Source organism: Pithys albifrons, chromosome 11, assembly GCF_047495875.1.
Source record: "Pithys albifrons albifrons isolate INPA30051 chromosome 11, PitAlb_v1, whole genome shotgun sequence".
In the NCBI taxonomy this organism is placed as follows: domain Eukaryota; kingdom Metazoa; phylum Chordata; class Aves; order Passeriformes; family Thamnophilidae; genus Pithys; species Pithys albifrons.
The window spans coordinates 7,751,124-7,765,225 of NC_092468.1; the positions used below are offsets into that span (position 1 = coordinate 7,751,124).

Genomic DNA, 14,102 nt, shown 5'->3' on the forward strand with positions numbered 1-14,102 from the left:
GCAGCCCTTTGCCAGGGACGCTGGTGCCAAATGTCCATGGCCAGTGCATCCCCTTTGATGACCCATGATTTGCAGGGGTTCTGCACTGACATGTCCCAGTAGGTGTGTAAAGGGGATTAGGGCACAGTCTGCAGAACTGATTTTAGAATCTAGTTTAGGGATACATGGAAAATTGGTATATTTGAAAGATGATCAGTTTGTAGGATTGAATAAATGCTCCTGCTGATGGAGCAGAATCAGCTCCTGTGAGGGGACAGGCTGGTTAGCTGGGAGCTGCTTTGCCGGGAGCAAATTCTGGTGAGTACAGTGCAAGTTATGGGATGAATTCACTGTATTAGCTGTACAGGAGAATATGTTTGTTTGATCTTTGTATTGAAATTTGTGGCATTCCAAATGGCCATGACAGCTTCCAGCCATCCTGCCGGTGAGTTAAGTACAAGGAGAACGTGCCAGCAGAGTCCCTGGCTGCGACCGGAGGTGTTTGTGCCGCCCCTCCGGGGACCGACAGACACCCGCTCCAGCGCCGGGAGCTGAAGGCAGCGGGAAGCTGAAAGCCAGGGCTGGGGCGTGGGGAACTCGCACTAGGTGCCCGCTGTTGGCCTCGGAGCCTCTCGCTGCTCTCCACAGCTGTGGCCGTGAAAGAAGGCGGCTGAGCGCTGAAACCGCCTGGCTCCTTTGGCGGGAGGCCTGGGGAAGGCGTGTGCCTCGGGTGGCAGCGAGCACGTTGGCCCACGACCCATGTCCCATGTCCCGTCCCATGTCCCACGACCCATTTCCCATGTCCCACGTCCCATGTCTCATGTCTCATGTCCCATGTCCCGTCCCATGTGGGGTCGCAGCCGCGGGCGGGACCCCACGCAGAGGGCGGCGTTGGCCGGCAGGGAGCGCTGTTGGCCGGCAGGGGGGGGCCGTGGCCGGTCGGGGGCGGCGCTCGGGCGGGTCGGGCGCGGAGCCGCGGCCGTGGCGAGGCGGTGGCGGCGGCGGCGGGTTCTCCAGCTCTGGCTATACCACCGACACGGGCTCCAGCTCTAGCTCCGGCCACGGCACCGCTACCGGCTTCAGCTCCGGCCACGGCACCGCCACCGGCTCCGGCTCCGGCTCCGGCTCCAGCTTCAGCTCCAGCTCCGGCCACGCCACCGGCACCGCCACCGGGAGGAGGCGCCGAGCGCGGCGGGGCAGGTACGGGACCGCTGCGGGCGGGACTGTGCCCCCGCCGGGCAGGTGGGACGGCGCCCTGGGCGCGCTCCCGGGGAGCGCTGGTGCCAGTGCCCCGGCACGACCCAGCGGTGCCCGCGGTGCCCCCGCCCCGCACGGACCCGCGGCCGCCCCGGCACAGAGGGGGCGCGGCCAGGGCTGCCCCGCGCTCGGCTCCGGGGGCCGGGCAGGGGCCGGACAGACCGGCCCGGCGGGCGGGTGCTCGGCCGGGGTGAGCTGCCTCCGACAGCAGCGGGACCTCGGGGGCGGGTCGGCTCCGCCGTCAGGATGGGACTGCGGGCGGCACCAGCGCCCGGTGCCCGGGGGCTCGGCTCGTGTTGTGCGAGCGGTGCGGTCAGGGCAGAGCTTGGACGGGGCTTGTCCCCCCGCGAGTCTCTGTGCGAACAGCCCTGCTCGTGTCCCTCTGGCCGGGGACGGCAGCAGGCGCGGTGCGGAGCTGCTGCGGAGCTCCTGGGGCAGGTACTTTGTCATCTGTTGTTGGCAGATACACTGTGGCCGAAGTTGGAGTAACTTACTGAATTCAGCTATTTTCTGATGCCTGTTTCTCTAGGTTAACTCACAGCAGTCCCTTTCGTTGCATAGTCAGATTAAATATGTTTAGAGCCTTAAACAGACTTCTTAGTGTGTTTCCGTGCTCCAGGTTCCTGAACGTTTTGACAATTATGGACTTCTCTTAGCAAGTGTGTTCTGACATGGACAGTGTCTTGGTCTTCATGCAGAATGTGGCCCTTACAAAATAATAATTGAAAAAATAAAGGGTTAAACAATGTATTTGTAAGTACCATAACCTGAATTTCTGGACAGATCACTTTACATGGAGTCTTTGACAGTGGAAATGACAGGGTGAGAAGACTGTGTGTGATGACCTTACAAGCCTTTTATTTTGTCTGGCACCGTAGTCTGACATGAATATCTGAGTTCAGACCTTAAATTTTCTGTTTTGCAAATTTTACAGATACAGTTTTATGTGGTGAAAAAAGCCTACTGAATAAGTGGCTCTATCCTTGACTAACTGCAAAAGCTGTCACATATAATAAGTTATTGTGCCAGTATTACAATAGTAATGGGATATTAAACCAGCACATTTTGGCAGTAAGTAGCTGTAATACTTCTGCCCTGTTTTGACGTCTGTAGAAGGAGGATTAGCTCAGACAGAATTTGTAGTGGGAGGGTGTGAGTGGGATGAAAAGCAAAAGCTGCTTAATTTTAATCTTCTCAAAAAGGTAACTACAAGTAGTGCACATGGTTAAAACACAGATGCTTCTCTCTTCTCTAATGGCTTTTAATTGTAGTCTCTTCAATATTTTATGTAAACTCAGTAGTGCTGAAATGTTACTTTTTATAATATTCAACACATACTACCCAAGCTCCCCGTTTGGGGGAAAGGAAGCATTGAGGAATTACAGGGTGTCATAGGAAGGTCTGACAACAACAGAGCTCTAAAACTGCTCTGGTGTAAGTGACCCTGTGTGTCTGTACCTGTGTCCCTGGCAGAGATGTGTCTCAGGTTAGGCTGCAGGCTTTGAGGTGGATTGCTTCACTTTCAGCATTGTCAACTTGCTTTTCTTTAACAGCCTTCATTTGTCTTTTGGGCTTTCTCTTTCAGTGCGGGCATGTTGGAGTGAAGGCACACAAAAGCAATGTTGAGGGTGTGCTAAACCCCTGTCCTCCGTCAAGTTTCCTTTCTCCATTGGTTTTATGATGGGGTGTATATTTTTACATACATACCATGACCTCCTTAGACGAATTAAACCTTAAGTGTCTTGTGAGATTTTTATGTAGGTCTTTGTTCATTTTCATAATCTCTTAGGGACCTTTGAAACTAGACTTCAATTGAATTTCTTTTAGATGTTTTTTCTGCTGAAGTTGCAGATGTAAAAAAAAAAAAAGTTTGAACCCCCCCCTACATTTTTACCTATAAAAGCCTTCTATCATATCTGCATGTTATTGCCCAAAAGATGAATGGTGGTTTCATGTGGTCCTAAGTGTGGCTTTTATCTGTATTTATGGTCAGTTCTAGTTGCATATTCTCTCATCTCCCCAAGATTTTATCTTTTGGCTAATTAAAAAATGTTGGCAATTAATTAAGTGAAAAACCACTGTGAGATATGTGTTGCTCACAAACACACATCAAATGAGAGTAGGAATTAAATGTTAAGCCACCTACTAACATATGCTTTATGATTTAGATTTATGATGGATGCTACAAAGGAGGGGGTGGTATCTTAATTGTTCAAGAGGGTGGAGTTTTCAAGTCTGCCTCTACCAAAAGGAGGAGGCAGGCACTTGAGTGTCACAGACAGATGCTGCTAGATAGCAGCCTCAAGGGTGGGGAAGGATTTGCTTGAAAAGAACCTCAGTGGTCCAAATGTTGGACAAACAGTGTAGTTTGGGTCCAAACTGTTCAAGCAGCACATCCCATTTGGGAAGGGTTTGAACATCATCTTGACTTTCGGGAGAGTGTGTCAGGAAGTGAGTTATGCACTGACTCCCATTCAGAAAGGTGTGTTTAAAAATACTCTAGCTTGGGTGGGAAACTATATACAAAAACAAAAAGTGAAATTGTACAGCAAAAAGGGGAAGAAATGTCAAGTACTTGGGAGGAAACTTTAGAAGTAGATTTCATGCAAGATTTCTACTTGCATTGGTTTTAGTGTCATGGTAATTTTACTGGACTAGTACTAAAATAAAGCACAATATTTTATCAGTACTGCAATGAAACACATATTTTCTTTTTTTCTTTGAAGTGCTTTACAAAACTATAACAGGGAAGGTCAATGCAGGGCAGTGTATGGTATAAATTACACAGAAACAGAACTGGAAACAGTTGATCATAAAGCTACATACAGGATGATGACACCTGAAGGTTCATGTGGCAGTTTTCAGAAATATACTGGAAGTGTCATACAGACCATGATATGCTTCATATTCTGTTAAAATCAGGCTGCACTTCAGTGGACCCTACAGAGTCCCCTGAAACAAGCATTTGGTTTTGCAATCATTTAGGACAGAAAAGCTTGGAAAATTTTAGTCTAAAAGTTGTAGGGGAGGATGCATGAGTGCTGACATGTCATTGGAGGAGCATGTGAGCTTTGCCCCTGTGGCTTGTTTTGTGACACTGAGTTGAGGTTAGAATTCAAAATTAATATTCTTGTTTGTCTTGAAAGTATTAGGTGGTCTCTGATTACAGCTGGGTGAGACATTTCTTGCTCAGTGAAGAAATAGAGTGGGAAGGTGTACTGTGACTAATGGTATTTATGATTCTTTTTAAAAAATCAGATAATGCCTTAATCATCAATATAATAGATCAGACTAAGCAGCAAAAAAGCGCATTTTTTCATTGTGCAAACTGATAATAGGAACATTTGCCAGGAGAGCTACAAAGGTGGATGGTAAGTGTGTGATTACACACTAAGTGATTCTGATGACAGGCAGAGGATTGAGAGTGTGATTGACAGGGGATTTCATATTGATTAGAGAAACAAACTGTGCTTTGAACAGCTAGACAGCTGGCATATTTCTTAAAAATAACTGATTTTTGGAAGCTGAAATAATTAGGCCTACTTGTTTGTGCCACATGGCAAAGGCATTCAGTAGTGCTGTTGTGAAATACTACTCAGTGGCTGTTTTCCATCTGATCCATTCAAGGTTTCTACAGCCACCTAAAACTCTGTTATGTACGAAGAATGAAGTCAGTTTCCCCCAGAAATTGTCATGTGATTCATGGCTTCCCTTGTGAAAGTATAAAAATAAATGCCATAACTTTGTTTCCATGTCTGCTATCATAAACTTCACAGTTACATAGTGGAAGATACTGTGCTATGATTTCCTAATGCTGACAGTGGTTGGTGCCACACCCTGCAATTATCTAATACTGTCTATTGTTAATGATTATTTTAAAAGGACAAACCCATAGTTTTCTTTCTTTATTCATCTTTCTTGCAACTGTGGTTGTTGATTTATGATTTGGTTTACTGATTGCTCCTGAAGTCTGAACACAGGCTTGTGTTTCTATCTCTGAAGACCTTTGGGTACCTTCATGAGAAGCTTCTGTGGGCTGAGAATTTGTAAAACCAACTTTGTGGAGCTAAGAGCAAAAATGTGGCCCATGGACCTTTCCAAGGAAATTCTAGGACATGGAGTTTAATGCCAGGACTGTTTACTTAAACCTGTTTTGGTTTTTCTTTTTGAAGAAGTACCTCGCCCGCCTGCACCTGTGTGTTCAGTTGTCTCGAGCTGTAAGAGGATGTGTTTCCACTGGTTAACTTGTGCTGCTGCCATAAGGATCAAGGGAAAAGCCAGGCATGTCCTTTGCCAGCAGCACAGCAGTTTTCCCAGTATGATGCCTGTGTTATTCCCCATTCAGCTCCCCAGCAGCCAGGAATCTTGGCAGTTGCACAATGTTGTGGGGAAGAAAGGGCAGCAGAAAATGCTGACTCTCTGCTAATGCATCTGTGTAATCACCATTCTGGGGCTGGATTGCAGAAAGATGACAAAATTGTTGAATAAAATGTGCTTAGTACTTTTTTTCCCTTTTCTTTTTTAACCTCCTCACTATGAGCTGCCAGTTGTTGGTGCTGCGATGGGTAATAGTATAGACTGTAGAGAGGCACAAGTTTTCCATCTGGAAAAGAAACAGAAGCGTGTATCTACCCTGTAATTCTGAACCCTTGAGATTGCATAGAGGTGGTTGAATATGGAAATCTTGGATGACCTGGCATATAATAATAGGATGGAAGAAATCTTATAGCAGGGCTATAGTCAGGAGAAACATCTTTTGGGATGAGGGTCAAAATATAACCTGAGCACAAGGATAGAATAGAAATGTAATAGCTACTGAAAAAAATGTTACCCCTTCCATCCTTCTTGCACAAACACTTCCAACATCAGGTTGTTGCACTGCTGTTTTTCACATGTATAATTTTGCTAATTTAGTAAAATTGTGGTTTACTTTCTGGAAAGCTCTTGGTAACAGCCAAATCACCAGATGTAAAATGATGCATTTTAGGTGAGCTGAAGGCATGGCTGGGAAGTGGTTAGAGGCAGAGTTGTGGGTGAATGGCCAGGGGAACTGGCTGTGTCCGGGTTCTATCAATTTTCCAGAGTGTGAGGGAGGTAGGACCAGCTGAATATGGGATATGAGATGGGATGATGAGTAGAGTGAAAAGATTATTGTCAGTGTCCCTTTTGACTTAACTGGAATTTACCCAAATCCGTTCAGTTGGAATACTGTGAGCAAATCAACCTGTGTGAACCCCAGAGAACTGCAGAGGTGTGACCTCTCACCGTTAGAAGAAACTGACCAAGTGTAAGGTCATCTGGAGTTAAAAGAAGGACAGATTTGGGAACTCAGATCCCATTCTCACATCCATCTATCCTGAATGGAAGAGCTGACATGCAGAAAGAAAAAATACTGTCCTTCATACAAACATAATCTCAAACATTGGATGGGATAATTTTTACCCAGTGTGGGAAATAAGCATTTTTCTACATTTATGAGCTTTCTCCAGTGATCTGTTTGTTCAGTGTTGAACTTCACTGGTTGACAATCACTAGCAAACTGCACTGTTTGCTTTCAAAGTGAGTGCTAAGGGAAGGTATTTGCAGCAAAACACAAGCCCTGAGGCTGAGGCAGAGGGAGGCAGGTTCCTGTTCAGGGGCGTGTTCAAAGGAAATGCATGCAGAGGGGGGTGTGTTACAGAAGAAGATGGAGTTGTTCAAACAACTGAAACTGTAAAAAGTAAAATCTTAACTTGAAGAATCCCTCAAAATCATTTAATAATTCAATCATTCGAAGTACTTTGCCTTTGCCTGCTTTTTGGAGCTGTGATGTTATCTGATCAGCCCCTGGCTGTGATTTGTGTGTGATTAGGATCTCTGCTCATACAATTACCAGCATATGGTATTCCATTTTAAAATTGTAAGTTTAAAATAATTGCATTCTGGTGCTGTTTTTTAAGAATTATTTAAGTATCTGTATGTTCCGGAGTGGTTTTGCTTCCAGTTAATATTCAGTTCTGGCCTGGAGCCATCAGAATCATAGGGTTTCTTTCAAGTTTCATAATAATGTTAAAAAGGAGTTGCTCTGTTTCCTTTAAGGAAGTAAAAGAACTTCCTTTGGTTTTGTTTTTACTTTCTCTGAAGTTCAGAGACATGTATAACCTCTTACTGCATAGGAAAAGGAATAGTAAATACGGTGACGTTCCTGAACGGGGTGACAGAGAGTTGGACTTGTGACAGATTTTCCGAGATATTAAATGTGGTTCACACAGAGCCTCCTGAGTGACCTGCTGGACTGGTGGGTTGTTGTTGGCTGCAACTTTTTTTGTGTTTCTACACAGTTATATGGGCGGCTGTAGGACACTGATATTATTTCCAGCAAAAAAGAGACAATCAAGGCCAGATCAAAGCAGTTACTGCAAAGTTTATCTGAATGCAAGGATGTCTTGAACAAAGGCTTTAGATAGATCAGAAGAAACCAAAGTTAAGGACATCTACGCCTTGAAATATTTCATGCTCTCATACATTTGCTGTTCAAACAAGTAAACCACGTGATACCTATAAAATCATAGTTGCAAAACCAAAGGCCAAAGCAGGGAGAACTTTCAACAGTTCTTTAAAGGAATATGAAAACCAGAGAAGAGGGGTTAAGCTACAAAAGAACTGCAGTAGTCTCTTTAGTACTTATGATTTAGGTATGCCATGAAGTCTGACTTTTTAAAAAGGGGGATGGTTTGTGATCCATTGTTATTTAAACTCTGTTCTAAGCTTTGTAATTTGACAGATTTTATTATAGACAGGATTTTATTGGTAGACTGTGACAAAGAAGTGAAGCCTGTCTGTGGTCTGAAGGGAAGCAGTCCAAGCTGTATCATTCTGTCCAAGATGTGGCGTCAGATTCAAAACCGCATCCATCTTCAGAGATTCTGCTGCACTCTGAGACCTTACAGCAGTGTTGGTAGTGCCAAACAGGCATCTCTGATGAAGGACTGGAGTCCAGACGTTCCTGTGGGTGCCATGTGGAGCTTCCCCTTGGTGTTTCCCATAATGTGGAGCAGAACTCTGGTAAAGAGGTTCTTGTCTCTGCCCTGAGCCCCCAGAGTGAACTGACATCAGAGCATCAGTGACTAACTAGTAGGACTAGAAGTACTAAAGACAGACAATGCATGAGCTGGAAGGCCTGAATTTTGGTGCTGACCATCACTTTGTCCTCTGATCTACAGATGTCTAAATGTGGGAGAAAGTAGTTCATAAAGGAGTAGGACATTCCAGGCATGCTGGAATAAACATTCCATAATTGTATTTATGTTCAATCCTGCTTTTTTCTCTTTGTTTACAGTCAGAGCTAATTTAAGTTCCTCCAGGCAGGGGCATGTCACCCCTGTGTCCTGGCTGATGGGAACACTTGATGTTCTTTATAAATAGACTAGTGAAGCTGGTAGGAGGGAATATGCCTGTGCCACCAGGATGCTGCTGGAGCCTGGGCATGAAGGCAGCAAGCTGTCTCCAACTGGAATCTCTAAAGGGTAAGTGTTCTGGGAAGAAGGCAAAGGGAGACTAAATTTAAAATAGGTTTATTTCTTTATTTTTGGCGCAAGGTTGTGCAGGACATAGAAATTATATCTGAGTTGCAACTGTTTAGAGCTTCTCTCACATATAGTGATAATTTTAGGAATAGCAGAGAATGGAGAGGGAAAGGAGTGATGTAGGGCAATCATTTCATCCCAAAGGAATTAGATATTTACAGTACCTTCTGTTTTAAAACTATAGTTTTATTCATCTGTAAGTTAGTTATGTATTTACTTATATTTTTCTATATACTATATATTTTTCTTATTAATAGTTCTAGGACCCATTGATTATGTAGAAATAAGTGTAGCACTAATCCCCTTTAGTGGCTGGACATCAAAATTATTGTGCTTGGTCTTAAAAAAAATACTGGTTTGCTATTTAAGTGTTTATAGGTATGATTTTGAAACATTACGGTGTGGAAAAAGAATATTTACAGGTGACAATTATGGTATTTCTTCCAAAAACTCGTTTGAAATGTCAGAAGCATTTAGTTTTAGAAGTGGTTCCTTGCACACTGAGTACAGGGGAGGTGAGCTGACACACCTAGAGGGTATATGCTGTGCAAGGGTGAAAAATATGTAAAATCCCACACTTTATGATCTTTTCATGCTTTTTAGCAGTTCCCACACATTTTTTATCAGTTATCTTTGTTCACGATAACATGGGCATCAATTAATCGGAGGAGTGATAGAAATTTAAGGAAATTCCAGAAACTTGGAGATTTCTGGCTGCAAAATAAGTCAAATTCCAATACTGGGAAACCTGTAAGGGGTAGCTATTATGTTATCACGTTACATTATATTAACTGTAACATTAATGCACAAAACTTGAATATAGATATCTCTGCATGATTATGTTTATTGCCCAATTTCGAGAGATCCACAGACTTGTAGGTTCTAATTTAAATAAAACAATTAAATTCTTAAGGACTGAGACTGGCAAAAATCAAATGCAAATTTAAACTACATAAACACTTGTTGTGCTTGTGTCTCTGAGCATCTGATCTCTGAAAGAAGGCAGCTCATAATGGTGATTGAGTAGGACAGAGTTGAAAAGATGGAAACAGCTCTCTGAAGGGTGTAAGCTGAAGATGTTTTTTCCAGAATTTCCAGCGTAGAACTGTATGAGAGTCCTGCTCAACCTCAGAGCTGGTTAGGAGAAGGAGGTGTTTAAAATGATCTCTAATTCATCAGCTTGTTCACCTTGAGATTTAAAAGCAAAGATCTGAGAGTCAAGTAAACATTTTATATTGAGAACAGCAGATTATCTTCGAGGTGTGGTCAGCTTTCAGTGTTGCTAATGGTCCCTTCATCACTTCTGTGTGCTAAGCATGCAGTCACCTTTCCTTACCGATTCAATTTAGGGGTAAATTTGCTGCACAGCAAAAATAATGAGAGCTCTGACCCCTCAGCTTTTCTGCAGTGGGAGCTTGTGCTGGTTGCTTTGGCAGACTGGGCAGTACTGCTGGGCCATTGGCAGTGGCTTTTGCACATTGCGTGACCAGCTGGGCCAGTATGAGGGTCTTAGAACTGACTAGGATAAGGAAAAACTTGGAATAGGAGAAAATTAGATGCAGACATTTTAATGTGCTAAAACATATTATACTTCAGCAACATAGCTGTTCTTTTCTGCTTCTAATCAGATACTTGCTGCTCAAATGTTAAGTAATTAAAAAATAAATAAGTAGCTTTTACTATTTACATATCAACATGTAGACACGCTCTGTTGGACAGGCACTGCTTCTACTGTTTCTGCACCTAGTTACTGTGGAGTGGTACATGTTGCCTTTTTTTTACCACAGCTTTCCTTATCTTCACTTATATTGTTTAGTTGTTTGGTTTGTTTTTTGTTTTTCTTTTTAATGAGGCTGCTGATCTGTTTGTACTTTCAATTGACTTTTGTGTGTCCTGTGGTTACTGACTTCCAACTTCAGTCATGGAGCGGGCTAACAGGAGTAACATTACTGAGCAGGTTTTATTTAATATTTTCAATTATGAGCTGGTTTTACTGCTTAGAAAAATGCTTTTTTGCACTGAGTGTTGTGACCTATTTTTCATAAGCACTGTTTTTAAAAAGAACGACTGCTTGTTCCTTTGCAGTGGGAAAATGAAGAACTGTGATTAACAATATCGCTTTTGCTGACTGTGTTCTTTGTGATGCACCTGCAGTGCTGCAGGGGTCCCTGTCCAGTTTAAAGTGCTGCTGTTACAGTCGGCTGGGGGGGTGGGTTGGGAGTGTTTCCTCACTGTGACAATTACAAGCATGAGTAGCTGAGCAGGTTGTGCTGACCAGAGAATTGGTTCCTGCCGAGTGTTCCCATTTCCTCTCTGCCTGGTACATGCCACTGACCTTTATAGCACTGGTCGATTTGGTCATGACCAGAAAATTCCAGCCACTGTTTTTCATTCCTGCAGGAAAAAATGCAAATCCCTTGAAGCACTAAAGAAAAGGTTTGGCTTGTGCCACTTACTGACACAACTATTTTCTGCAGTTGCCAGTTGAAAAGTATGAGGTTCCTCACTGTCTGCAGTTGTCTGGGTGCTGGACATGTGGATAAAAAACGTACTGCTTGGATGGCTGCTGAGCAATGGCTGGGGAACAACTGGTGGAACATCACTAGTTAAAATGAAAACCAAGGCAGAAATTTATATGTATCAGGAGCTTTCACCTTCATTTCAGATGTCTTCAAAACAGGTTTTGTCAGAAAATAAGCCTACAGATGTAGATGAAAAATGAAAGATGAAAAGATATTATAATTAAAAACTCTCTTCTGCAGAGAAGCGGCATCAGACTAGTAAGTTGGTCTCTGGCCCACTTATTCCATGGCCTTTTCTAAAACTACCTGTGAATGTTAGTCCAAATTGACCTTATGTTGCCTTTTTTTTCCTCCCTCCTGCTGTCTATAAGCTTTTGCTGCAAAATATACCTCTGTCTTAGGTCTATAGTTAGGTACAGACTGGCACTACCTGCTTTCTAGGGCAAAGTCACCATTTCTCTTTGCTGTTCCATTGTGACCACATTTGCTCACTTGTGTTCAGTAGACAATGTCATTTTGATATACCACATCAGATAAATCCAGTAATTTTATTGAGGCAGACTTTGAGGAGTACTATTGATTATTTATGGAGACATGCTATTTTAATCAAGTAGATTCATTTGAGCTGTCATAGTGAGTCAGTATAATTCTGTGCTTATGCTTTATGCTGGAGAGTAGGTTTGTATTATAGATGGTGATTTAGAGGATGTAACAGTATCAGTCAATTGGCACAGAAGTTTGGCAGTGGTGGTTTAATGTCACGTCCAACCTCACAGGCCCTTTGGAAGCATTGATGTCAAGTTATTTTCAGGGCCTGACTTAAAATAATCAAAAGAAATAGTTTAGCTAGTCAGCTCTGCAAAAAATGCCTTCTCTATATTTTGCTCAGCAGGAGGGGTTGCCAGGGGGGTTGTGTGTGAAGCACTGCCTGGCAGTGCCCCACGAGTGCTGCACAGAAAGTAGGTTAGTGCTGGCAGCTGCTCTGCCTTGTCCCGGCTCCGGGCAGACATGCTGCTCTCCCAGCATTCCCAGGGAGTTACTGACTTCTCCAGGGACATGGCCTGGTCTCCTGACTCCCTGGCCTGGCCTTCAAGCATAAGGCTGTTTCTACCTTTATGTGAGCATGCAGCAGCTTAGCACCTTGCACTAGCACATGTGTGAGATTAGGTAAGAGCTGAGGGTGCTCTAGATGTGATGAGTCATTCTGGCATGTTTTGATGAGCTGAGGTTTTGGATCATGTATAAAAAAAAGCTAAATTGTGTGGGTAGGTAGGTATGCTGCAAAAGGTGACTCAGAAGTAGCCTTTTACCTATCTTCATTTCGATATTGGATGCCTTATTAATGACTATCCTTATGAATATCTAGACTGCTTAAGTGTGGCACACTTATAATTAGTGTCACTGGAATGTTTGGAGTTCTGTACCTCATTTTCATCAAGTCCAGCATTCATACAAACAGAATTGTAGAATTGCTTAGGCTGTAAAAGACCTTTAAAATCACCAAGTCCAACTGTTCCCCCAGCACCACCAAGCCCACCACCAAACCCTGTCCCGAGGCACTACATCTACAGGTCTGTTAAATCTCTCCAGGAATGGTGACTCCACCACTGCCCTGGGCAGCCTGTTCCAATGCTTGGCAGACCTTTCTGTAAAGAAATTTTCCCTAAAATCCAATCTAAATGTCCCTGTCTCCGGGATGAGCATAAATCACTGTATTTTGGGCACACATCAGGAGCTGCTGCCAGGGCACTGCTGTTCTCAGCACCGAGTTCCACCTCTGCAGCAGTGAGGTGTTTGCTGTCCTGGAGACGCAGTCAGGACTTCCCTGTGCCTCGGGCACAGAGGCAAGGGTGGTTCCTGGGGACTCTCCAGGTGGTGCTGTCAGCTGGTGGTAGAATTGACCTTTGGGTGCTGGGAGCTCACAGCGTGGAGATGCTGAGGTGGGGCAGGACCTGCACTCTGGCCTGTGTGAACAGTAAATAGATAAAGATCAACATGACCTCAATGTCCCCTTAGCAGCAGATGCTCTGCAGTGGTGCAGCCTCTTGCTATGTGGAAGTGCATCCTGAAGACCCCAAACGTAGTTTGCCGAGGTTTGTTTTTTTTTTTTTAATTTCATTTGCATGTCAAAACAGGTTTGTGGGAAGATAAGGTTGGTTTGCTTTAATTTTTCCACTCCCCAGCTTCATTTTATTTTTTTTTATCTTACAAATGCTCACTTCAGTGAATGCTCACAATATTTATTGTAATTCCTTCATTTCCTATGTGTTAGCCAGGTGCTGCTTTTCCCTGGGAGCACCCTGTGTGCCGACAGGGACAGAGGCTGCAGCACTCAGGCTCACAAACCTTTACCTGATTCCCAGCAGCTTGTTGCCAAGAAGGATCTGATGAAAATTGTATTGACAGGCTTTTAATTAAAAACTACTCAACAGGAGCTGTTCCTATTTCTCATAAGTTGCAACACAGCAACTTTTAATTTGTTAGCAAGCCAAAGTGTATTTAAAAGAAAAATCTTTCCACCTTGTTTATAATTTCTTGAATGATGCATTTCAGACTCTGTTTTAAAACTTCTGATCTTGCAATTAAGGCTTAAAGCTAATTAAGCTTATTCTGTAAAACATTTTGCTATTATGAGATGTGTATGATCTCCTATTTTCCAGTCTTGCAATTTTCTCTTTTTTGTGGCAGTTTTATTTTATGCACAAACATTATTAATGAGTGTAGACTGTGCAGAAGACCTCTTGTTCCTGAGAGCTTTTTAATAGATTTTACCTTCTCG

The 14,102-nt window shown here is 43.5% G+C and overlaps 1 protein-coding gene across 2 annotated transcripts in view; it reads left to right on the plus strand.

Moving 5' to 3' along the window:
* The first annotated feature begins 934 nt into the window (after positions 1 to 934).
* The window catches only part of PXYLP1 (2-phosphoxylose phosphatase 1), a 47,863-nt gene continuing 34,695 nt past the window's right edge, over positions 935 to 14,102 (plus strand). The window contains exon 1 of one of the 2 annotated variants that reach the window (XM_071566540.1): positions 935 to 1,179. The gene's annotated coding sequence lies outside the window, so the exon portion shown is untranslated. Of the gene's footprint in view, positions 1,180 to 1,461; positions 1,675 to 14,102 lie in introns of those variants that run through there. The other variant, XM_071566541.1, reaches the window with a different exon arrangement.